The sequence below is a fragment of the Cervus elaphus genome, chromosome 30 (genome assembly GCF_910594005.1).
Source record: "Cervus elaphus chromosome 30, mCerEla1.1, whole genome shotgun sequence".
Taxonomy (NCBI): domain Eukaryota; kingdom Metazoa; phylum Chordata; class Mammalia; order Artiodactyla; family Cervidae; genus Cervus; species Cervus elaphus.
This window is the reverse complement of record NC_057844.1, coordinates 12,253,316-12,280,674: the sequence shown is the minus strand read 5'-3', so window position 1 is coordinate 12,280,674 and position 27,359 is coordinate 12,253,316. Positions and strand designations below refer to the sequence as shown.

The 27,359-nt window shown below is 38.6% G+C and overlaps 1 protein-coding gene across 3 annotated transcripts in view; it reads left to right on the top strand.

Annotated features, from left to right (window-relative positions):
- The window catches only part of ELF1 (E74 like ETS transcription factor 1), a 115,768-nt gene that overhangs the window by 28,041 nt on the left and 60,368 nt on the right, over window positions 1-27,359 (top strand). Inside the window, exon 1 of one of the 3 annotated variants that reach the window (XM_043892507.1) lies at window positions 5,440-5,568. The exons of 1 other annotated variant lie outside the window; for it this stretch is intronic. The gene's annotated coding sequence lies outside the window, so the exon portion shown is untranslated. Of the gene's footprint in view, window positions 1-5,439; window positions 5,569-15,772; window positions 15,786-27,359 lie in introns of those variants that run through there. One more of the 3 variants, XM_043892511.1, reaches the window with a different exon arrangement.

The window sequence follows — 27,359 nt, the reverse complement described above, 5'->3', positions numbered from 1 at the left end:
AGTGTCTTAACTTTAGTTGGCATTTAATAAATTCATTCAGTTGAAATCTTTCTCAGCTAATAGTTCAAATATGAATGTTGGCAGTTCCCCCAGGTGTGACAACTCTATATTAAAATATATACTGACTTTGATATATATATCTAATTTTAGAAATAAACATATGCACAGGATATACAGGTACATTATATTTCCATCACAAATCTGAGATGCCATGTTTTATTTACATACAAATTTAGAGATCTAAAATTTGTCTTCCTGAAGTATTTGATACTGGTTGCTTCTACTATGAAGCATAGTGATAGCAGCTAATATTTATGACATGTTTACTAAGCACCTAGTACTGTATTAATCACTGTGGTACCCATGAACTGGATTTCTTTTTAAAGTCAGGTTTATTGATGTATAGTTTATAATATTATATAGTTTGCCCTACTTAGTTATATAGTTCTGTGATTTTTGACAGGTACAGGTCTTATAACCAATACCACAACCAACCATATGAGATATTTCTATCACCCCAAGCAGTTTCCTTGTTCTTCTTTGTAGTCAACCCACTCCCCTCATTCCCAGTCCCTGGCAACCACTGATAGGATTTCTTCTCTCTCTATTGCCTGTTTGAGAATGTCATATAAATGGAATCATACAGTATGCATTTGAGTTTGGTTTATTTAATTTAGCCTAATGCTTTTAGATTCGTCTGTATTGTATCATCATCAGGTGTAGAAGTTCATACCTTTTTATTACTGATAGCATTCCATTGTATGGATATGTTATTGTTTAGTTGCTCAGTCGTGTCTGACTCTCTGTGACTCCATGGACTGTAGCCTGCCAGGCTTCTCTGTCCATGGAAACTTCCAGGCTGGGATACTGGTATAGGTTGCCGTTTCCTCCTTCAGGCAGTCCTCCTGACTCAGGGATTGAACCCACTTCTCCTACACTGGCAGGTGATTCTGTATTGCTGAGCCACCATGGAAGCTCTTGTATGGATATGTTCACATGTTTATTTGGTGGACATTTGCATTTTCAGTGCTTGGTGATAATGACTGAATCTGCTATAAATATTTATGTAGAAGCTTATATATATATGTATATATATATATGTATATATATGTATATATATGTATGTATATATATTTCTCTGGTAAATATCTAGGAGTGGGACAGCAGGATTATATGATAAGTATGTGTTTAACTGTATAAGAAATTGCTAAAGTGAAAGTGGAAGTTTCTCAGTTGTGTCTGACTCTTTGCGACCCCATAGACTTTACAGTCCGTGGACTTCTCCAGGCCAAAATACTGGAGTGGGTAGCCTTTCCCTTCCCCAGGGGATCTTTCCAATCCAGGGATCGAACGCAGGTCTCCCACATTACAGGCAGATTCTTTACCAGCTGAGCCACAAGGGAAGCCCTAAGTTAGAAATGGCTAAACTGTTTCCCAAATAGGCATTCCCACCAATAGTGTGTGAGAGGTGTAGTTGTTCCGTATCCTACCAGCCCTTGGTGTTGTAGGTGGTGGTGGTGTTTTTAATCTGCTCTAATGGGTATAGTGTACTGTGGCTTTAATTTGCTTTTCTCTATTGAGTAATGATGTTGAGATCTTTTCTGTTCTTACCATCTGTGTCTCTTCTTTTGTGAAGTATCTGTTCAAATCATTTGAGCATTTAGAAAGTTGGTTTGTTTTCTTATTTTTGAGTTGTGAAAGTTCTTTACATGTTCCAAACAGTAGTATAAAGTTCAGTTCAGTTCAGTCGCTCAGTCGTGTCCGACTCTTTGCGACCCCATGAATCGCAGCACACCCGGCCTCCCTGTCCATCACAAACCCCTGGAGTCTACTCAAACTCATGGCAATCGAGTCGGTGGTGCCATCCAGCCATCTCATCCTCTGTCATCCCCTTCTCCTCCTGCCCCCAATCCCTACCAGCATCAGGGTCTTTTCCAATGAGTCAACTCTTTGCATGAAGTGGCCAAAGTATTGGAGATTGAGCTTCAGCATCAGTCCTTCCAATGAACACCCAGGACTGATCTCCTTCAGGATGGACTGGTTGGATCTCCTTGCAGTCCAAGGGACTCTCAAGAGTCTTCTTCAACACCACAGTTCAAAAGCATTAATTTTTCAGCACTCAGCTTTCTTTATAGTCCAACTCTCACATCCATACATGACCACTGGAAAAACCATAACCTTGACCAGATGGACCTTTGTTGGCAAAGTAATGTCTCTGCTTTTTAATATGCTATCTAGGTTGATCATAACTTTCCTTCCCAGGAGTAAGTGTCTTTTAATTTCATGGCTGCAGTCACCATCTGCAGTGATTTTGGAGCCCAAAAAAATAAAGTCTGACACTGTTTCCACTGTCTCCCCATCTATGTCCCATGAGGTGATGGGACCAGATGCCATGATCTTAGTTTTCTGAATGTTAAGCTTTAAGCCAACTTTTTCACTCTCCTTTCACTTTCATCAAGAGGCTTTTTAGTTCCTCTTCACTCTCTGCCATAAGGGTGGTGTCATCTGCTTATCTGAGGTTATTGATATTTCTCCCGGCAATCTTGATTCCAGCTTGTGCTTCTTCCAGACCAGCGTTTCTCATGATGCACTCTGCATATAAGTTAAATAAGCAGGGTGACAATATACAGCCTTGACGTACTCCTTTTCCTATTTGGAACCAGTCTGTTGTTCCATGTCCAGTTCTAACTGTTGCTTCCTGACCTGCATACAGGTTTCTCAAGAGGCAGGTCAGGTGGTCTGGTATTCCCATCTCCTTCAGAATTTCCCACAGTTTATTGTGATCCACACAGTCGAAGGCTTTGGCTAGTCAATAGAGCAGAAATAGATGTTCTTCTGGAACTCTCTTGCTTTTTCAATGATCCAGTGGATATTGGCAATTTGATCTCTGGTTCCTCTGCCTTTTCTAAAACCAGTATAAAATGTAGTAGTAGTATAAAAACTAGTATAAAGTAGAACTGACTTTAATTCTCACAATAATTATTTGAGGTGGGTACTGTTACCCTAAATTACAGATAAAAATGTTTAGGCACAGGTTTTAGTAGTTTCCCAGGATTTCACAGCTATCAGGTAGCAGAGCTGGTATTGCAACCCAGCCTGTGCTGAACTGTTTGCCAGGTTTTTTTTTGGTGGAGATTGATTTTGAGGGGCTGTGACTAGAACCAGGATCCAGTTCTTGTAGGTGGTAAAATAATGGTTATAGAGACACCCCTGAGCAAAGCAGCAGTATGGTACAGTAGCAACTCTGCATCACCTCTGTGGGAACAGCTGTTTGTTGAAAAAAGTTAATTATTTTTACTTTACGTCTCTTCTACTGGTGGCCAAAATTACTTCTTTTAAATTACAGTCCAAGTATCTGCCATTATCAGGTAATGAGGTACTGTATATAAATGGATTTTCTGAACAGCAGAAGTTTACCCTTTTATATATCTATACGTCATAAAAATTTTTATGCATTTGATGTTGGTCATTTGTTTTTTTAAAAACCTTTATCATAATGTTGACTTCTGGGTGCTTACTCTTTGGTGATAACCTCAGATATCCTGAATGTCCTCTGACATTTCAGAGTGGCTTCAGAACCCAGTACTTTTTTTTAATATTTATTTTATATTGGGGTATAGCCGATTGACAATGTGGTGATAGTTTCAGATGCACAACAAAGGGACTCAGCCATCCATATTCATGTATCCATTCTCCATTCAGGCTGCTACGTAACATCCAGCAGAGAGAGTTCCATGTGCTATACAGTGGTCCTGGTTGCCTGTCCAGGCAACAAAATAACAGTGTGTGCATGTCCATCCCAAACTCCCTAACTGTCCCAGACTCCAGTACTTTTAAAGCTACATTTGTAGCGACTGGCCTTTTTTTTAAAAAAAGGAAAAAACCTTCTCTCATTATCCCCTCTGTCACTTGGTTCTGAAATCATCCTTTCACTAGTCCCTCTTTCACCGTTTATAATTCTGATTGGCTAAAAGATAATCAAATTAGGCTTATGTGGATATTATCTAAGATAAATTTTAACTCTGGGAAACAACTTGGGGATTTTCCAAGTGAAAATCTCCCGTGACTGCTCAGAGGACCTCTCTTGGTGTTTGGGTTCCAAAGAGTCCTTCTGGATAAATGGGCTGTGAATCAAGTCAGGTATGACATTTGATAGTAGAACATGTGATGCATTTTTCTTTTGAGCCTAACTTTTATCAATAATTTATTAAATCATGGAGATTATTTTAGTAAAAAGATTAGTCAGGCAGTGTTCAGTGACATGGAATAAACAGGCACTTAGTGGGCAGAAAGTTGGTTCACAGTCATTATGCTTTGTAGCAGTTTACAAAGTTCCTAAGTCAGTGACAGCTTGTCCCCTCAGCTGTGCCTCTAGTACGGAATGATTACTTCCAAGTAATTAACTGAAGGGAGGAGGCCTTGCTAAATCCTACTTATTTTTTGTAAAAGATTAGGTTGAAGGCTAGCCAGTGAGCTGCGCTTTTAAAGTACTTTTGGAAGTGCTTAATGCTTTCAAGCCATTCTGATCAATTTAAGCTCTTAGAAGAAATTAATATATACGCAGCCAGGGACAGGGTAAATAACTGTAGTGACTGCGGTTTCAGCTGCTTGGGCACCTTGTCAGATGGACAGGGACTAGGAGAGCAAAACTTTACTGGCCACATGTCGACACCCTGGGGCTCTCCAGGGCACACCATGGTTGGCTTTTATTTCTGGACAGTTCCGTTTGAAGGGTAAAGAGAACTGTGGCTATCACTTGGAAGTAGTAGAGTAATGAACATGATCGTATTGATAATCTGATTCAAATAGGGTTTCATCAAGCTTGCAGTTTTATTTAAAATCTTTTTGCTGTATTGGACTTTTGAAAACCAGATTAGTAATTCACACTTATTTTTCCACTGAACTTTGAATTTTCTAGTGGATTTTATCTGTTCAGCGAACTTATAAATCTGCATCTGGTATTGCAGTGTGCTGGCTTTTCCAGATTACATAGCAATATACACCTTTTATATAAGAGTTAATAAGTAGCCAGGTTAGGCTTCCCGGGCCATTGTTACATTCAAAGCCAGAAAGTTTTCTGTCTCCTTTCCATCCCCTCCCCTCCTTTTTTTCCCTTTCATCTTTACATTCAGTTGCTATATTAAAATAACTTTTAAAAGTTGCGATTTTTATTTTTTTTTAAACAGCATGCAGGTTTTTCATTTTGCTTCCTTATAGATTCTGATTCTGTTTTATTGTGAATTTTAAATTATGGTAATTAACCTGGGCTGAGTAATAGCTTAATCAAGGGAGATCTGGCTGCTTGGCTGTACCTCTCCCCCTTTTCTGTCTCTCTGCCCCGTTTTTACCTGTGGATTTGCATGTTTGACCTAGCAGAGTAACTGGGTCCACAGCAACATGGGCGTGCCTCCCTCAGAAACACTCAGTTTCACGTATGACTCATAAGCTGAAGCACAGACACCACTTCCCCAATCTACAGGAGCCATTTTAACAGCACAAAACTTGCCGGATAGCTTTTTACTTTCCAGCCCAAAGGACAGTGTCTAAAGAGAACGAGAATATTGGAAGGTAACTCGTTAAGATTTTGCGTGTCTGCTTCTGGCTGTTTCCTGGGCTGATGACTGGGGAGGGTGCTTCTTACCTGTCGAAGAACATGGCTGAATGTGTTCTTTAACTCTCTGGAAAAAATGTGTGTCGGCAGTCCCATGCCTGATTGCACTTTACTACTGGGGGAAACAAAGCATTCAAATTCTGGAAAGTTTGAGATCTTCTTGGTGAAGCAGTTTTTTTATTTTCTGTGATTTCTTTTTCCCCTCTGTGTGACTTGAGAATAAAGGAGACTTTTCTTGATTTTTTTTTTTTTTATACCACAAAGGAAACGAGGTCAAATTCTAATTTTTAAAAATGTAACTGTATTTCTGAGGGTGCCCTGTAAGTTACAATTAAGCAAACTGTATTATTCATGTGTGATTTGAGTGTTAAGGAAGAAGTTGAAGGGCGATGGTTTTGTTTTGGCATTTTAGTTAAGGGGAAGTTTGTAGACAACTCAGTCATAGGTGTTGCTCACTGATTGTAATATTCTTTGTAATATATTTTTTTGTTTCTTTAAAGTTAATGAAATTTATACTAAACATTTAATTTTGAAACTGTAAGTTTGGATAAAATGCATGTTCATTTAGATAACAAGTAAAAGTGATTATTAAAGAGGAAGAAAAGCTAGAATGACTCATTTACAGTTAGGAAAAAATAATAAAGTTTTATAATTCACACTAGAAATTTGTTCAGAGTAGCAACCTAAGAGGCATAACTAGTTTCTGAGGAAATGTAGTATTTTGATTTGTGTTTAAAAAAAGGAATGTTGACCTTCTATCTATACAACTGTTCTTAAAATTTGCTTGTTTTGAATTAAAAATTAAAAACTAAGAAAAGATTACTTAGTCTTTTCCTGAAATAGTTCTCATTATGGAAATTAGGAGATTTTGTCAAGTGTATATGATGGTGTCCCTTCAAGTTCTAGGTGCTCTGAGAAACTGGATGCAGCAGTAACTTAAAAAGTTATTTTGTGAAACTAAAATTTGAGTGAAAGTAAAGTTTGAATATGCAGTGATTCCAAATACAGTTTTCAGAAATCAAACTTGGCAAGTCATTTATTGTTGACTGTGATGATATTTAGCTAGTTCATCGAGGATTCATTGTTAATAACTTTTATAAGTGACTGAAGGCCTGTCAGATGAAAGGGAAGATAGAAAGGCAGTCAATTATTATTTGTTACTCTTTGAAAAGAGTGTTCCTGTTATCAGATCTCAATTGACAGGCATAAGCAGACATTTTACCAGTTTAGCTCTGAGCCATTTGCTATCATCTTTGTTTGCATATTGCTGGTTTAGTCAGCTTTTGAGTAAGCAGAAGCTGTATTTACTTCTGGTCTGCTCTGTGTGAAAAATTTAATGAAACTTTTGCCTTTCTTTCTTTTTTTTTTTTTTTTTTTGAGTTTTTAAGGCCAGTGACCCACAGAGAAAAATAAAGGGGCACACAAATGCGCAAATAATTAAGCTTTCATTTATTAGAGAAGAATTTAGTATCTTAAAATTAAGACAGCATTGCAATTTAAATGAAGATAAATACGAATCGTATGTTTTGGTTTCTTGTTATGTGAAGACTGAAGTGGGGCTTCAAGGAGAGGGAGGGAAAACAACACAGAAGCAAAGGAAAACCAGTATGGCTTATTATGTAGTCCCCTTCCCACCCTCTTCCTTTCATAAAGTTGAATAGAAGTTAAACTGAGTCATCAGAATTAAACTTAGAATGACCAGTGTGAAGAACTTCGCATTAGCAGACTGACGCTCCTTCAGCCGCCTCACTTTCCGAGCTGAGGAGACCGTGGCGCAGAGAGGTCTTGTGACTTGCTCCAGGTTGGGTTGTGCTGGACGGCCAGCCCTCCAGTCTGGAGCTGCGCGGTTTAGCCCCCACCAACAAGTGATACTTTGTTTGAAATGGTTTGTGTTGCCTCAAGAGTGAATAAAATCTTGCATTAACTTCCTTGGTGATGATTTTGGTGATAAGGTATGACCAAATGAATTAACTAATGATTTTGAAAATTTGTTCAGACTAGTTTCCTTTTTCATCAGAGAGAGGATGAGGCATTTGTTGAATTTCTACAGCAGCTTTTTTCTCACTATTAGAATTTTTTCATGGTTGAAGCATTGTGACATTACCTGTTTAAGATGGGCCTAAGGAAGATGGGAATTTGCTTTGAACTCCTAGATATGAAGTCAGATTTATTTCCACTTTAATCTTACCTCATCTTCTTTTGGTAGGGCAAATACTGTTTCATATGATGCCTTGTTCTATTAAAGTGTGTGTGAAACTGCATATGTTTGCAAAACCTGGAGGTGTCTAAACTCTAACATAAGTATAATTTTGAATTTAACTTTCCCATGAGTAATAATGTCATTTCATTTGTTGTGCCTTTTTCTTTGAAAGTTTACTTCACACACCAGGCACTTGATTCTTAGAACTGTCTGGGGAATACAGAATCTTTGTCTATTAACTTTTTGATATGTTTTATTGTGGTGGTTGAAATTTACCTTAGATCTGCCTTTCCTTAGGTCTGAAATCTGGATTTTTAAATTGCTTTTCATATGACTGTTGAATCTCTTAAATTTCTGAGCCCCCTAACCTAATTCAGTATCAAATTTTCCGCAGTGTGGTGGTCATCACTGTCCTAAACAATAAGCAGGGCACGCAAGTCTACAAAATCTGGGCCTTAGTCTCACAAACCTCGAGTCTTACCGAGAAAATAGGGTATGGTAACAGGTAAAATAAAGAATGAAACAAAACCACCGAGTTATCAAATTTAGGTTCAGATTGCTTGCCTAGAAAGTGAAAGGTGACTGAGACGTAAAATGGGCATGAAAGGTCTGTGAGTCTTTAGGAGTACTGAAGAAGGAGTAGCATTTGTACAGGCTGGGAAGAGGATCTTCAGTAAGAGTAATAATGTATAAGAGAAACAAATATAACATATTAACACATGCATATGCAGTCTAGAACAATGGTATTGATGGAACTGTCTGCAGAGAGGAACGGAGACCCAGATGTAGAGAATGGGCTTGCGGACACAGCGGGGGAGGGAGAGTGGGACAGATGGAGAAAGCGGCATCAGCACAGGTACACTGCCAGGCGTGAGGTGCGGGCTGGTGAGAGGTGCCCTGCAGCGCAGGGAGCCAGGCGCGCTCTGCCGGCCGGGAGGGATGGGGCGGGGGTGGGGGGCTAACTGTGGCTGTGTGATTATACAATAATTTGCATTATTGTATGGCAGAAACCAACACATTAAACCAATGTTAAGCCAAACATTTAAAAAGCCAAAATTAAAAAAAATAAGAATGTAAATTCTTAGAGAGCAGAGGTGTTTTATTCTGTTTCTCCATCTTTTTCAGCCTTTGACAGAGTATCAGGCACAAGTGTACAGGCCGTTGCTATTACATTTGCTGCGTTAAACCCTTGGCTGCTCAGTTGGTCAGGTCCTTCTATAGTGGTAGCAAACCTTTAAAGGACATGTGGCCCTTAGCTTAATCTCTGATGCATACACATTGTAACCACAGAAATAATTAACACCTGCCTGGTAATATGCTACATTTGAAGTAGTAATTTTTGACCTTTGTTGTAACAGAGAATCACCTGGTTTCAACTTAGAGATTTTGGTTTATTAGGCCCTGGGGTTTGGCTTATCCATCTGCAATTTTAGTAAGTACCCTAGATGACTTTCTCAGAAAGAGAGGTTGCAGGTTTAAGAGCTGTGAAGAGTGATTAATCAGTCACTTAGCATTTTAATACCTGAATTTTTAAGGAACAGTGATATTTGGAAACCCACAGGCTCTAGTAAGTATTAATAGAAGAACGACTGGGACTTCCTTAGCCTCCTCTCTCTGCCCCAGCGCCCCTTTCTCTGTTGCTTTTTGCTGGGCTTTGTCTTTCAACACTGTGGTTCTTCCCGTGTCCTTTCCTCCAATTCTGCTTTTCTTCCTCTGGCTCTCCACTCACAGCCATCTTGACCACATTAGATAATTAGTCTAATTATTTTTGTTTTTCAGGTGTAATTAGCCTCTTTCCCTCTCAGTGAACCATCACTCTCCCAATATTAGTATTTTTTTTTTTTTTTCTTTTTTAGTTCCCTTTGGTGCCTCATGGTAACTCTCCATTCCCTTTTCCTTGGGGTAGGGCAAAAAAAAAAAAAGGTCCCTTCCTGATCTGGGGTAACATTTACAGTCTTTGAAAACCCTTCTTTCCTTGGAGACACTGTTATTATTTGTTATTGTTTGAGTCTGGGAGGGAGTAACTTTTTTTTTTTTGCTGTGTAATACTTGAATATGGTTTTTGAAATTTCTTTGGACATTTAACTGCATAATGGATTGCATATTTGTAGGCTTTGCATGACATATTGTCTAGACTGCACAGACTCTTAAATAAGAAGAAGAGTCCCATCAGTTGAGTGGTCTGAACGTAATTTTGCCTCCATCAGTTGGTCAGAATATTTTGCTCCTTTGCCTAGGAGCTGCTTCCTTTAAATGGTAAGAATTAAATTAGTAATATCATTGAGTCAACCTAATTGATTTGGGCAGTTTTCAACTCTCTGAGCAATCTTGCTCCCATTAGTAAAGAGGAACTCCTAATGGGAAAGTTATTTGTCACCTCTATCTTTGTGTCTTGTCAGTTGGTCTGTGTACTAGAGTAAAAGTGGCTGTTGATCTATACTATAAATGTCTAGGAATCTACCCTTTTTGAAAAAAATAGTTCCTGTGCTGTTTGCTTTGTTGGTAGAGGGGATAAATTAGGCAGCTGAGCTTTGGTTGTGTAAATTTCTGTGCAGAAATATTTTTGATTCCTTCTCTTCCGGTAATAAGTATCTGAATTAATAACCCCACTGTCATCATCAGAAAACTCTTCCTAAACTTGCCTTTTCACCTTCGTTCATTTACCCCTCTAGGAATTCAGAGGCCTTTTCAATTGAGTGGCAGGGCACCAGGGGCTTCCCAGGTAGCGCTAGTGGTAAAGAACCCACCTGCCAATGCAGGGGACACAGGTTCCATCCCTGGGTCAGGAAGATCCCCTGGAGAGGGTATGGCACCCCACTCTAGTATTCTTGCCTGGAGAATCCCATGGACAGTGGAGCCTGGTCGGCTAAGTCCATTGGGTCACAGAGTTGGACATTACTGAAGCAAATTAGCATAGCATAGCAAGATATCAGCTCTTTTTTGTCTCCACATTTTGTAGCTTGAGATTGACTGCTAGCATCAAAAAAAAAAAAAAAAAAGCACAAGTGTAAACAATATGAATGCCTTCTAGAGTTATGAAGATTGATTAAATAATTTTTATATTAAAAAGCTGTCAAAGTGTTGCACATTGTTAAAAATCTAATAAAAAGCCTTTAGTGAAAAGCAGCCTCTCTCTTCTATCCCTTCCCCATGTCAGTCCTGCTGTCTAGAGGCAGCCACTTATACAAGTTTTTAATTTCTTGATTTTTCAAATTTGTATTTTCTTGGATTTATCCTTTCCCCATCTTCTACCCTATGGAATAGAAGTTCTTCAAGGTAGCAGGAACCAGTGTGACTTTAAGTGATGTCAAGTCACATAAAGGTCATAATCTATGTGGTAGATGCTCAATAATACAATGGTCATTGTATTTGTGCAGAGTTGTATGGTATGGTTTTAGAAATTAAATGAAAGAAAATTGGTTTTTTCTGTGTTTTAGAAAACAGTCCTGTAAACACTGAAACTAGAAGATTTTATAATAAAACAATAATAATGAGGTGTTGATTTAATAACTGTTAGTTTCTGTGCATCTTATTTTTTGTATCAAAATACTAAATGGAACCTGAGTGTTGTAGTAAAGCAGTTCATTATCCTTTTTTTCTTTAAAACTATGAAATGTGAGTGTAGGATAATGTATAAAACATATACAGTTTAAATGTTATTACATAGTGTTTACCCATGTTACAACAGCCTAGGTTAAGAAATAGAGCATGTTTATTAAGATAAAAATCCCCAACTCTGCCCATGTTTGTTTTTGCTTAAAAATAACTATTATTCTGGTTTTTGTGTAACCCTTTCTTTATAGTTTTACCCCTTTGAACTTTACTGAAATGGATCATACCATGTATACTCTGTAGTGACTTACTTCTTTCATTTAACTCTATGAGATTTATCTTGATTGATTTTAATTGCAGTATAGTACTGCATTGTCTGTCTGTACTGGAACGTATTTACCATCTTGTTGATGGCAGTAGATTGTGTCCAGTTTGGGAACACTCTTGGTGTAATTCTTGGAACATATGTGCAAGAGTTCTTTGTTATATCATCACACTGAGGTATGTGAAGAGTTTGCAAAGTATATGGGGAGAATGCAAATTAAAGATGACCTAGGGTTTTTCATTATCTTTCCTAGGAAGAGATGCTATTGATGCCTTCTTGCCCATCCAGCCTCTCATCGTGGCGGTTTGCCCCGGGGGCTCAAACCTTCCAATGTGTGCTCAGTCGCTCAGTCGTGTCCGACTCTTTGTGACCCAGTGGACTGTAGCCTGCCAGGCTGCTCTGTCCATGGGGTTTTCAAGGCAGGAACACTGGAGTGGATTGCCGTTCCCTTCTCCAGGGGATCTTCCTGACCCAGGGACTGAACCTGAGTCTCCTGTATCTTCTGCATTGTAGGCAGATTCTTTATTGCTGAGCCACCAGGGAAGCTAGGACCCTAAACAAGTGGACAGGTGATGTCTTAAGGATAAGTTGTGGGCATTAGTATATAAATAAACTCAGCAGTTTAGCTGAGTTTATTTATTTATTTGTTTAGCTAGAATTTATTTCAAATAATTTTGAGTAAGCATTTTTTGATAGATACATTAAAATCCCTATCACGTACATAAAAACAGCACTATCATTGATACATATGAAGTAAAGTTATAAAAATATAGGCAGTTGGGCAACAGCAATTTTAGAATGGTCAGAAGAGATTGAGAGGGATATATGTATATTTAAATTTGACTTTTTTATTCTTAAGACTCTGAAACAAATTATGGAAAAATGTTAATATAAAGCTGGGTGATGGGCATGTTACTGTATTCTTTCTTTGGTTGAACTACTTCATACTAAATTGTGCTACGTAAGGGGTAGATTATTTTTTCCCCGCATTTATATATAACTGAGAAATAATGTTTAATTTGATGAAGACCAGAAGTTGATTTTTAAAAAAGAAGTGATGAGTAAACTCTACATCAGTTTAAAAAATCATCATTTCAGTGAAGGAGATGAGCTAGATTCAGAATTAAGTTATATGTAAGACTGTGTATCTGTCCCCTGTAACTAACAAGATGGCTCTAGGCATACTTCTGATGAGTAAATGATAATTTCCAGTTGACATCCATTAACCAGTTGGAGATAATAGTTTGTTAGAAATAATTTGGCCTTTAGAATCATCACTTTCAAGAATTTTTCAAAAACGCATTTTAGAACAAAGATTCTTAAAACATAATTGATATAGTGTTAATTGACACTGATAAATTTTTTTTCCCCCAAACTTGAAACTTTTTATTTTGTATTGGAGTATAACCAATACACTGATAAACTTTAAACTTGCTAATACCTTGAATTAGACTTTTACATCTAACCAGATTTATTGCCATAATTATTGTCTTGCTTCCTGATAAATGTTTCATCTTGTTTCCTTAAAATTCTTACTTATAATGATAGTAATTCTTGGATCTTTAGTTATAAACTTGATATGGAATCTTTATATAAGATTTCCAAAATTCAATAATGTAAATGTGGGATTTGCTATAAAAAGTGAAACATAGACCTGTCTTTCATAGTCATCCCCTGGCACGCGCTCTTTTTTTTTTTTAATTGGGAATGAAAACACAGTGGTTTATTATCAAAGAATTGTAAGCCCTGGTTAAACCCAACTTTGCATATGTGTCCATTGCAGGGGAAGAAAGAAATCAAAGTTTTCATTAAGTTCTCAAAATATCGAACTGCTCTGGCTCTCTTTTTTGAGTTGTTTTCCACAGTGTCTCTTTTAGTAGTAGCAGGAACACAGAGGCGCAAACGGAAGTAGAAGTCATAGGATTTATGTAATTGGAAGGGTTCCCATAAGTCATGCAATTCAGGGGTCTTCTGGATTTTTTTTTATTATATTACTTTTCCTCCTATACAATTTACCGATTCATTCGACAAGTGTTTATTGCCTGTAGTATTGTCGATGCTGGGGATACAGCAGCCAGAGATTTTCTTACCGCAGTTTAGAACATAGCCATACTGATGGAACCAATGCAGTGTTGGTGGTGATGTGTAGACTGCACCTTTTAGGCAAGTTAGAAAGAGACTGCTGGGGTTAGACCCCTGAACTTCTTGTTAAGATCTCTATACATGGCATTCTTAAGGTGGGCTACCTTTGTTCTGCAGAAGGTCAGAACACGTTGTGAGAGGCATCATTGAAGATGGGCTGCTTTGTGTATGTAAGATATTTCTCTTTGTTATAGTGGAAGCCAAATAATCATGACTTATCTTTCTTTGGTAATAATATTTTTCTAAGCACTAAGTCCTCGCTAATGTTTAAAATTCCTTTCCAAGTAACCTTTGTGTTTATTCAGAATTTTATGTCTTAAAGAAGCTTGTTAAAGAATGTTGGAAGAATATATACAGTATTGTATTATTTATATAAGGTTTAATATGTACCACACAAAGCACACATATATATTAAAGCATGAAGAATAAGAATGTGAAGATTTTAGATTTAAATTAGAATTAATCAGAATTAAAGTTATATGTGTTTTAGTTTCAGAGACAGTTAAGACAGTTTGTATTTAGAAACAGAAGATTTGTCTAAGTTATTTGTTTATTCAAAATGTTTTATGGTATGAACTGTTAAAACTGGGTGTTATATTTGATCCTTTTGTCTATGGAGCAGAGACAGATATGTGGTTGTTACGGGATAATTTATAACCTGTTAGTCTTAGAAATAAACTGAAAGGAAGATGTACTGTTCATCTGCACTTGGTAGAATAGAACAGTTGCCTGCCTTTGTTAGCAAATCATTGTTAAGAAGGTGGCACACACTAGGTTCTCTGCAGATGTCCTGGGACTTTGCTCACCATTTAGACTGGCCCGAGGGCTTCCCAGGTGGCACAGTGGTGAAGAACCTTCCTGCCAGTGCAGGAGATGCAGGAGACTCAGGTTTGACCTCTTCAGTCGGGAAGATCCCCTGGAATAGGAAATGGCAACCCCTGCAGTACTGTTGCCTTGGAAATCCCATGGACAGAGGAGCCTGTGTGGCTACAGTCCACGGGGTGGCAAAAGGCTGGGTGTGACTGAGCGCCCTCAGACAGGGTGGTTTGACAAGGCGTCAGAGCCACAGGCTGTGGGAAGGGAGCTAATGTGTGAGGAAGCGGACACTTCCCTTAAGGTTCAGGGAGCATGTGTTCCCTAGATACGGGGGACAGATGAGGGTAATACACTTACAAGTAAGAGCAGAAATATACTAAAGATATGCTGGTAAGGCACTAGTAACTCTTACACTGTTGAAAAGTATAAATTGGCTATTTTCATTGAAAAATACTGAATAAAAATGCAATTGTTATCCAAGATACTCATTTAAGAAATGTTACTTACTTTAGGAGCATGGTGCCATGCTTAAAGTTGATTTTTATGTGTATATTAAATTCTCTTAAAGAAAAAACCCACAAGATGAGCTTACTTGCAGTAAAATATTGAGTCACTGGGGACACTGACCTAGAGACAAATAACACTATTGCCTGGTGAAATTGTGATTGCAGTAGCTTGTGGCTTAGGTGAGAATTGACCATTATGAATGGAAGAGATGACTGTATTGTGCCCAGGTTTTTATGGAATATGAGACATGTGAGTGATGAATTGAGGTGACTCTTAGAAAATTATTCATTGATGAGGCAGCTAGGCCTGATGAAAAGTGAACATCTCTGTTTTAGTTGTAATTAATTGGACGCTTGCTTAAAATGACTTACTTAAAACAGCAAGACTTTACCTATTAGTAATAGAGTTCTGTTTGGTCTGTTTGTAGTTGATGGTTGAACATATGTGAATAAATAATGTGAGCCAAGTTTTGGATATACTGAGAAGAGAGCAAGGGAGTAGAGATAGTTTGATTGGCGGGGGGAACACAAACTGTAATCTGGAAAAAGTGCTTACAAGACGCCATGGTAAAAACGGCCGGAGATCAAAGAGGCAAGGTATCCATACTGCTGTTTTGAGTTGACTATTGGAAGGTTTTTTGTTTTCGTTTTGTTTTGAGTGGTGGTTATCTTTTGTGAGAGGTGAAAGCTGAATGGAAAGGTCTTCTATCTAGGTGGGCAAATGTTATTTATGTAACTGGTTGGGTAAAACAGTTTGAGGGCTGTTGTTCAGACATTGCATTTTGTAGTCAGTCATTGTGATTTTCAAGTCTTAATTTGTAAGTTGTTTACTCCAAAGAATACTTGAGAAAACTATTAATAATGAGTCTTCATGTGTGAAATGAACTTAGATCCCCACCTCAGAATACCTTTTTATTTGTTCTGTTTTCATAAACACTCTTCACCAATTATATCTTAATGCTTCTGGCGCCAGGCTTTGATACATTTTCACATAGACTATTGGACTATTTATAAAACAAGACATAAAGATGTAGCAGAGAAGGCAGGAAGTACTTGATGTTTGTATGCCATATCTTGTTCTCTGCTTCCTGTCAGTTAAACCACGATGAGAGGAACAGAGACACAGATGTACAGTTGCTGCTCGAATTTCCCATTAGGGGGACACGTTAAGTGTAAAGGTTGTTTCATTAAACTTTTGTCACTTGTCAATTCTAGGCATGTCACAGGCTTGTTGTGTATTATATGGATCGTATGGATCACAGTTAGATACAGAAAATATGAAAATGTGTTTACTTTTTTGTGAAATTTTTGTAGGTCATAAAAGACTGGCCTTCAATATGAAATGATAAGCTAATATGTTGGTCTCAAATTTTGATAAGCATTCTTTTTTTTTTTATTTTGGTGTATTGATATTCTTCAAAACTTTTAGAGCACTTGATGGTTTACAAAGTAAAATCTTAGTAGGTACAACTTTTAAGATGGTGAAAGAAAGGTCACAGAGGTTGACTTACCCAAGGAAATAAAGTTATTAAATGGCAGTACTAGCATTTGAACACAGGTCTTCTGATGCCAGATCCTGCGTGCTTTTAGGAAGAAGTTTGTTTTCATTAAATTCCCATTTCATCTCTATTCAGTGATTTAAGCTTTTAGGTTTACCTTAGCTCCTTCTCTCTGGAATGTCCCGCCAGCAAATAATTACTGAATAACATGGGAAAATAAGTTTTGTGTCTAACTCTGCTGCATCTTTGGTCTTAGCTGATAGACTGATTGCCCATAGTGTCTTAGCTACTTGTCTCATCCCTGTCCACCCTTACCCACTGGTGTCTAGCAGGTGGGTCCCTAGTGAGTCCTTGTGAAATAAATACAAGAATATAGATAGTACTAATATGACTTCTGAAGGCTACCTAGTATATAGGAGAAGACGATATAGGGAAAATTTACTCTTCTCCTTGAAGTGTTTATATTTGTGAATGGAATGCTTAAAAAAAAAAAAAGACTCCCCAGTAAACCTTTTGTTAGTCGCTCAGTCGTGTCCGACTCTTTGCGACCCCATGGACTACAGCTCACCAGACTCCTCTGTCCATGGGGATTCTCCAGGCAAGAACACTGGAGTGGGTTGCCATGCCCTTCTCTATAAGCCTTTTAGTTGTTGTTAAATTTTAATTAACTCAAAAGTCAAATTAAAAATTAAAGTGAAATAGTAGCCTTGAGGTTTTCCTGTAAGAAGTTGGCCATTGAATTTAGCTGTATCTATTTTCACCTCAAATTTTCCCTTCCCCTCTCCTTATGTACCTATAGACTGTCTGAAAGGTAAGAAATTATCCCACAACTCTTCCTGTCCACTTAGAGAGGTCACATTTTCTGTGTCCAGTTGTCAGGGGTTTGGAGGTAGCTGGGAGTTAGATGTGAAGGAGAGGGGCAGAGCTTCTGTTTATGGGTTGTAAGACAACCATATTGCCTGACAATCCCACATTTTTAAAGCAGAATTTTTTGACGGGGATTATCAAGATCACTAGATTAGAAACCCTACAAAGGCAGAAATGATTTTTTTTTTTCCTGTATTCCTGCCGCCTAGAACAGAGTCTGACATGTTGTAGGTACTCAGTGGATATTTGTTGAATGGATGAGTGAATGAATGAATGAGTGTGAGCTGAGGTCAGACATGTACTCAAAGTGTCTCTGAGCATCTTGAGTATTTCTTTGACAAATATTGTTTGTGACCATCTGGGTAAGCTCTAGGGTTTGGTGGTGACCATGACAAAGCCCTTGCCCTTATTTGGTTGGTCTCTCAAGCCATGGATGTTACTGACATGGCGATTAAATGACAGATACAGCAAAGTAATGTGAAGCCTGACACCTGTAGCTATTATTTTCTTATTATTTATTTTCTAATTTGTTATTATCATCTCTTTCTTAATTCCTTAAGGGTAAGTATCATGTTTTTTTGTCTGTACAGCAACGTCAGTGGTTGTAGAGATGTTTAAGAATTAAATAGTATGTATATGTCGGGCTTCCCAGGTGGCACTAGTGGTAAAGAACCTGCCTGCCAGTGCAGAAAATGTAAGAGATGTGGGTTTGATCCCTGGGCAGGGAAGATACCCTGTAGGAGGGCATGGCAACCCACTTGAGTGTTCTTACCTGGAGAATCCCATGGGCAGAGGAGCTTGGTGGGCTACAGTCCATAGTGTTGCAAAGAGTCGGACACAACTGAAGCAACTTAGTACGTGTGATATGATATGTCTTGTTTTATAAATTGTAAGGCATTTATCAGACACTAGATATTACCAACAAATTATAATATAAATGGACCTTATTGTGCTGTTGTAAAATTTCTAAGTGTGTCTTCATGCTAAAGTATTTTTTAAAATCTAGTAAGTGCCCACTACATCTACTAAAGCAACTTTGAATTCTTGAACTTCTGAAGAGTCAAGCAAAGCCACAAAGCAGAGAATGCATCTAATAAAGAGCCAAGTTTAATGCAAATAGACATTTTTACAGGAACTTCTTTCTTCTAAATATTGCCCTGGAGGAAAGTAAAGATTCATTGAAAGTTGGTGCTAGAAGTCTCTATTAAATGACTAAGAAACTTTCATCAGTCATGGATGTCATATCCTTCCTCACTGAATAACTGAATCAGCATCATCTTTTCAAAATATTTAATACTATAAACAGCAATATGCAGTCATCCATAGATGCAGCGAGTTCATATATTTCAAAGTTTCTGTGCTGTCCAAATGGATATAGGACAGTTTTGAGGTTCAGTAGATTGACTTGTAAGAAAGGTTGTATGGTAATAAGTCATATCTTTTTGAAAATCTTATTTTTCTATTTCTGCCTTCTTTCAATCCTTAGGCAAAGAATAAAAACTTGATGTAAACTAGTCAAGTGATTTTTGCTTGTTTTAAATAATTTTCCTATACCCTGGGTGATTTATAAACCATTGTGGAGAATCTCTATTACATGTAATTAATGAAGAATTTAAGGAGGATAGTATACACATCAGTGGCTAGAAGTTAATAATATCAGTGTAGCAGTCAAGCTATGGGATGTTTGTTTAAACTGTCCTCATCATTTTTAGATGGTAGTTACCTGACCCCGTTGCTTTGGGCTTTGTAATCTTGGGGACCACGCAGTGTTGCTGCAACCAGATTTGAAAACCTCCAGGAACTTTCCACTTCTTCTTTCCAAATCAAGCCTGCATTCCACTGTCTGACTTTCAAGACTCTCCATAACTTGGTTTTGCTTTGCTTCACATTTTCTACTGTTTGCTGTTGTCAGCTCTTAGCTCTGGTCAGTCTGTTAACTGTCTCCAGACGTACTTTGGTCATTGGTTTTTGTTCATTCATTTTTGTTGTGGGTATGCTGAGTCTTCGCTACTGCTGGGGCTTTCTCTCTGGTTGGGGTGAGCAGGGCCACTCTCCAGCTGCGGTGTGGTGGCCCCTCTTGGAGCACGTGCTCTCGGGCGTGAGGCTCAGGAGCTATAGCAGCTGGGCTCCATGGCTGTGACCCCTGGGCGCTGGAGGGTGGCTCTGCAGGGGTGGCGCGTGGACACAGATGCTCCTCAGCACGGCACGGGGGATCCTCCCAGATCAAGGATCCAACCTGTGTTTCCTTCGTTGGTTGGTGGATTCTCCACCACTCGGCCACCAGGGATGCCCACTTTGGTCGGTTTTAATTCTCTTTATTCTTTTGTGTCTCAGCCTTTACACACATGCGTGTCCATGCACATGTACATGCATGTACACATGTATGCCTGCCTAAGGAAACATGTGTGCACACACGCTGTACTTGGCTATCTTTCCCTTTCTGTGCAGTCTCTCCACATCCTGCCTTACTTGAAGGTTGCGTTTAGGTCCTTCACTGTCTAAAGTGTTTCCTTGACCCATTTGACCATCCTTTCTTTTGAAATGCTGCAGTATTGACCAGCTTTATTAACATTTAATTAAATACTGACTTTCAGTGTTCAGTTATTTTCTCTCTTGGTCTTGTTTCCTGAACTAGATTGTAAGCTCCATGGAAAGCAGCCCATGCATTATCTCTTCGTCTTTCCCACAGTGCCGAGTTTAGGGGAAGTTCACTAAGTATCATCAGTTTTTTGTTCTTTTTTTTTTGATCAGTAGAGCATGGTTTCTTGTGAAAATGGATGTTGTAAGAAGGCCTAAAAACTGAATTGTTCTGTATTATAATTTTTTTTTTTTTCCCTGCACTGCAAGGCTTGTGGGATCCTAGTTCCCTGACCAGGGATCAAATCCATGCCCTCAACAGTGAAAAGCATGGAGTCCTAACCACTGGACTGCCAGAGAAGTCCCTGTGTTACAAATCTTTATATAACCTGTGAATAGTATTTAAAGTTTGCTTCAATCTAAGGTTTGTGCAATAGGAAAATATAAAGGACGTATGTAATTCATTCTCAGCCCATGCCCTTCCACTGTCTCATTTCTCATCTTGTGGTTTTGCTGCTTCTAGTTTTTTTGGTGTCCTTGAGTTTACCATCTTAGGTGCAAGCCAGGTCATTATGAGGATGATTGTAGAAAGAATCCCATTTTAGGGATCCTGACATTGAGCACCAGGATCATTTGATTACAGCCAAACTTATTGAAAATAGATTTTTATTGTTTAAAGAAGAAAAGGGGTATGCTATGAAATTGGAGCTCTTCTCACGCATAGTGAGCAGGAAGTTTTGTGCATGAGGATGAGTCCATCAGACTTGTTGGTGACTTGGGAAAAGGTAAACATGCTTTGCTTCTCTAGGGTTTATGTCCTTAACTCGGGTTCCAGTGTGACTTGGGAGAGGCCCCTAAAATGCCCCAGGTATAAAAGGCTATATTACTCAAGAAGATGTGGAAAGCTCTGAACTGAGCCAGCAAGCCTGGAACAGGGTGGTACGTACAGGGTGCTAGGGGAACTGGAGCAGGACAGCCTCTGGCGTCTTTACTTCAGGGGTGGGGCAGCACGCCAAGAGGGACTATGAAATGCTGAGATGCCGGTGTACTTGTTTCTGAGAGGGGAATGAAGAGTAGTAATATTGTGACCTGGGTGTCCTTTTAAACTTGGTCCGTGAACGATTCCCATTCACTCTGCTGTGCAGGTGTTCAGATATCCTGCTTTATGCATCTGATGGCTACGGTTTTCTCATACCTTTTGGGGCATCATGAAGAGCCACCTCAGCCCTGTTAATGGACTTGAAGTTTTTCTTATAGGCAGTGGAAGCCACTGATTAGTTTTTTAAAATTGAAGTATAGTTGCTTTACAGTGTTATGTTGATTACTTTTAAGCAGAGAACTCGGTTGGTTCTATTTTCATTTTTGGTGACCTGTTCCTATTGCAGGGTGAAGAGCCGCAGGGGGAACTAGACTAAAGGTAGTAAGGACCCCTCAGTTGAACACGTGGAGCAACTGTCACCTAATAATGCAGTCTGTGGCCATTAAGCTTTCTATGTGACCTTCTATTTTGTTTTCAGCTGATGGCGTATCTCTTCCTAAGAGTGAAAACTTCTTAGGACAGAGTAGCAGTCTCTTCTAGAAGAATATAGCGCATTGCGGGAGTTGGAGGTGAGGGGAGGCGTGTCCTTAGCAAGATCTCCTGTGGGCTTTTCAGCAGTATCCCTGGCCTTTTCCCCTTTACTTTGGGCCAGAATGAAGCAGTGTTCTGGATGGAAAAGTGCTGTCTTCTGGAATGGGGGACCCGCTGCCCTAGACCATGTCTGTTTTAAGAAGATGAAAATGTTAAACAGGAGAATAAACAACCACAGAAATGAAACAGCTTTATTGCAAGCTGTTTCTTGTTTGTTATAGGAAGAAAATTGTTAACTGCCTGAACAGGTCTTGCTGATAAGCACATTTCAGCATATTTGTGTTCCCAAGCAGGTGTGTTTTCGTCAGAGTTCAGATTTAGCTTGCTTGGAGGGAAGAAAACTCCTTCAGTCAGTTTATTTGCATAATAAAAGCACCAATTAATGACATTTTGACAATGATCACTTTTAGTCATTTGGAGAAAGTAAAACCTTTTTTCATGACCCAGGATTAAAACAATACCTGATTACTGTTGAGTATTTCTCTTTTGTTTTATTTTTTTCTTTTCGGTTTTAAATTCTCTTATTTTCAGAACAGGCTCAGAAAAAGGGTTAATCTTGAGACCACAGGTATGAACAGGTCTAGGTATGTGATCTGGTTTTGCAAGGTACTATGACTGTTGCCTGAGTGTAATCTGACACCAGCTAGGCCCGAGTGGCCAATGGTGGGAAGTGGAGAACAATGTGAAAGAACTGGCCTTTCAGGTCTGGGTAAGTGAGTAATTGCAGCCTGCCTTCCAAGTCCTGGAGCTGTCCCCAGGTGTCAGTGAAAAGGCCAAGCTCAGAGAAGTCAGCCTGTTTCCTTGATCATATTGACTTTGTGGGTTTTGGGTTTTTCTTTTTTTTTTTTTCATTTAACGTGGTTGACGCTAAGGTGAGCTTATTCAGGTTTCTAAGGTATGCTTCAGTTCTGCAGATGTCGTCAGAATACAGAAAACATCAATTTGGGTTTTGTTCACATGAAAATAAAACTATGCTCTGGAAAAAGATGTAGGTACTTCACTTCCCCTGCCTCCCCTCACTTTCAATGAAAGATGCCTAAAGTTGGGGAGCTACTTAAAAGATTATTGTTTAGTCGCTAAATCGTATCCAACTCTCCGTGACCATGTGGACTGTAGCCCTTTTACCTTTTTCTGTTTTCTTAAATTCTTGAATATTTGAAGTAATTTAAACTTAAAGGTTGGAGTATAGGAACATTTTCTCTTTGAATTCAGAGAACCGTGCATGTGGTTGGGAATGACTTGCTCCTCTTGCGACATTCACTTGTAGTTTTTCCTCTGCTATCTTGTTTATGCTGCTCGGTCGTGTCCGACTCTGTGCCCGCATGGACTGTACAGCCCACCAGGCTCCTCTGTCCATGGAATTCTCCAGGCAAGAATACTGGGGTGGTAGCCATTCTCTTCTCCAGGGCATCTTCCTGATCAGAGATTGAATCTGGGTGCTTGGTTTAGAGAGGACGGTGCAGTGAGATTTATTCTACAGTTGGTGTCTTTGGTTTGTTTGCTTCCTCATTCAGTAGGAACTTAGAGACTACCCTTGCTTGGGGAAGTGTTAAGTCTGGTTACTTAACTGTAACTACATTTTGGTAAGTTGTAGTAATTTTTTCTTATCTATGGTATTTTAGTTGTGATAGCAGTATTGTATTCAAAGAACTAGCAAGAAAAATGTCAGTTAAAGTTTGGAGTATTTTAATGACCTACTAAGTTGTGGTAGCTTTGTAAAAAGGCTTAATAATGTTTCCTTTTCACTTTAGGCTGAGTGAAGGTAAAGCAAGATAGTAGGATATGATAGAACTTGGGAAAGAACAACTAAAGTAAAATTGTAAGATTTAAAACAATAATAGATCTAGAAACTCCTCTGCTTCAGTTATTCAATGTAAAAATATTATTGAAAATAATTTTCCAGGTATCAGAGAGGTTGCACAGAATAGCATAGAAACTGTATTATACTATACAGATACTTTTCTACAGATAATATACAGATCTATTTCTGCTTTATATTGACTATGTGGATCAGCCTTGGACTGTGTGGATCACAATAAACTGTGGAAAATTCCAAAAGAGATGGGAATACCAGACCACCTGACCTGCCTCTTGAGAAACCTGTATGCAGGTCAGGAAGCAACAGTTAGAACTGGACATGGAACAACAGACTGGTTCCATATAGGAAAAGGAGTACGTCAAGGCTGTATATTGTCACCCTGCTTATTTAACTTATATGCAGAGTGCATCATGAGAAACGCTGGTCTGGAAGAAGCACAAGCTGGAATCAAGATTGCCGGGAGAAATATCAATAACCTCAGATATGCAGATGACACCACCCTTATGGCAGAAAGCAAAGAAGAACTAAAGAGCCTCTTGATGAAAGTGAAAGGAGAGAGTGAAAAAGTTGGCTTAAAGCTTAACATTCAGAAAATTAAGATCATGGCATCTGGTCCCATCGCTTCATGGCAAATAGATGGGGAAACAGTGGAAACAGTGTCAGACTTTATTTTTCTGGGCTCCAAAATCACTGCAGATGGTGATTGCAGTCATGAAATTAAAAGACACTTACTCCTTGGGAGAAAGTTATGACCAACCTAGACAGCATATTGAAAAGCAGAGACACTACTTTGTCAACAAAGGTCTGTCTAGTCAAGGCTGTGGTTTTTCCAGTGGTCATGTATGGATGTGAGAGTTGGACTATAAAGAAAGCTGAGCACCAAAGAATTGATGATTTTGAACTGTGGTGTTGGAGATGACTCTTGTTGAGAGTCCCTTGGACTGCAAGGAGATCCAATCAGTCCATACTAAAGGAGATCAGTTCTGGGTGTTCACTGGAAGGACTGATGCTGAAGCTGAAACTCCAGTACTTTGGCCACCTGATGCAAAGAGCTGACTCTTGAAAAGACCCTGATGCTGGGAATGATTGAAGGCAGGAGGAGAAGGGGGTGACAAAGGATGAGATGGTTGGATGGCATCACCGACTCAATGGACATGACTTTGGGTGAACTCCAGGAGTTGGCGTTGGACAGGGAGGCCTGCCATGCTGCAGTTCATGGGGTCACAAAGAGTCGGACACGACTGAGCAACTGAACTGAACTGATACAGATATTTGTGTAATAGATTTCTTACTTGTCCAGATACTTTGCTAATGAAAAATACTAATGAAGTTCTATTAATGCAGATAGAGGGGCCTGAGTAGAGAATTGGACTGGGAATTGGAGAAAAGCAGAGAATTGTTGCTTTTTTTGCCATCAACTGTGTGTGACCTTGGACAAGTCAGACTGCTCTGGGCCCAAATTCTCTTGAGTGTTCAGTGAATAAATTTTCCTAGGTAATCCATACATTCTTTTCACCTCAAACTGTGTGATTCCATATTTTTTAGATTGTGAATGGACAGGTCTGTGGAAGATTGTATAGAATTTATATTGATACCACTGATTTCTTATTTTCATTTCTGCTGAGAGCTGATAGAAAGCATTCTACCATACTAGAAAAAATTGAAAAGGCCTAACTATGATCTGTGACATAGAATCATTCCATTCACTACAGTTTATGGACTTATTGCTTGCTTCTCATTTCTAACTCACATAGCTTCTTGTCTCTCACTTTTCTCATTCTTTTTTAAAATTTTCATTGTATTTCTTCTAGATTCATGGTTTTGCCAAAGTATTATGATGACTATGTCTATATGTTGAAATGGGCAGTTTACTGGGTTACCACATCGTATAAAAATACTTTCCATTCAAGTACTTGGCATCTGGAGTTACTACATAATTCCACTTCCTTAAATATTCCCAACCTTATGAACACACACACACGATCTGAATGCTTTATTAGAGATAGTCATTCAAATTAAAAGTAGTCATTCAACCACTCATTGCTCTAAGCTGGTGTATTTTACCTTCTTTGGGCCAGAGCTGTCTAATCTAAAAAGTTTTTGCTCTTTTGTTTAATTAGTTCCCTTTATCAGTTTTCATGTTAAGCATAGTGAGTTGGTGGCCCTAGTAACTTCCAAAGAGTAGCAGTGATTTTTTTTTTTATTGATGAATTGATGGGTTTATAGACTCTTGTGTTTAAAGCTCTTTTGAAGGAAGCTTAAATTTGCATTCAATTAGGGATTAAGAAAGCAAATGTGAGAAGGTATTAAAAACTGATTTTGAGGGGGGGCGGCGTAAAAAAAAACAAACAAACTGATTTTGACTATCATGTTTATTATACCTGAAATCTTTTATAATAAGTTATAAGAAAATTAACCACTTGAGTTAGTTATAGTAGCCAGTAATGTGGCTGCAGGTTTTGTGTTTACAATCAGTAAATTTGTTTTGTTTGGATTAAGAGCATAATGGAACTCTGTCTTAAGGGAATCTTGCCAGACAGGGTGTGGTCCCAACCTTGAAGCAACTGGATTTATCAAATAGGTGCCAAATTTTTAGGCACTGGAATAGAAGGATACTTTTGTTGATATGGGGCTACAGTGTTGTTTTGCAGTCTCGCAAGTAACTGTGTTAATGGAGACTCCCAGGGCGTGTGGATATGAGACTTAAGCACCTGTTACATTATCTCTTGCGCCATATTTAGATTATAATGAAGCTAATCTTTATTGAGTAAAATTTATATGCCAGGCATTTCTGCACATGCATTTACGTCTCATCTTCATAGAAAATCTAGATTTTGCTGGTGTTATGATCATTTTACAGAACGAGGGAACTGTGGCTTATAGCGGTTTTGCAGGAAGAAGGGACTGACACTAAGTAGCTTGTCCATAGTCACAGTGCGGGAGATTCAAACCCAGGTGGTCTGGTGCCAGAGCCTGTGTTCTTCTGTTCCGCTTGAGCTACTGCTTCACCTTAAATATGAAGCTTAGTTTGACGATAAGAGCTGAGGAACCTCACTGATGAGGTATCTCTCTGGCGTGGCTCCTTGAAGAGTAGGAATATGGTCCTTCCCAACTTGAAAGAGATGAGAGCCAGCTGGGGGAATTTTCATTATTTGGTGGATTCCTAACTAGATGACCTCTCAGAACTGTGCAGATAAGTTAACTCTTTATGTCTTTGTGTTGAATGAATTGTTTTCACTTTTTACTTATTATTTTATAAAGACTAACTGACGCTTTGAAAGTTATGGAATATGCTTGGTAACTATTAATACTGCAGAGTGTTCCTGTATGTAATACATATAACTAATGGTTAGTAAATTCAACCATGTTTAAAAGTTACTGAAGACCTTATAATTTTGTTGAAGTAGATAGAAGGCCCCTACTTTGTCCTAAGAACCCGTGTTTTTTCCATACTAGAGCAAATTTGAGGAATAAAAATGATAAGCTTAGTTTTGAATGTTTTAGACATTTTGACTCTGACATGGGTAGATTTAGACATCAAGAGTTAAACAAGAGATGGAGATCTGTTTTTTTCTAATTTGATGCATGTGTTTACTTAGAAACCTGTGTCCTAGGGAATTCCCTGGTGGTTCAGTGGTTAGGACTGAGAGTTTCCACTGCACAGGACGTGGGTTCCATCCCTGATCGGGAAGCTAAGATCCCACAAGCTGCACAGCACAGCCTTAATAAATGACTAAGAAGAAAAAAGCATTAAAAAAGAAAGAAACTGTGTTCTAAGCTATTACAGCATGAAGGACTTGAGTAGATTTAGACAC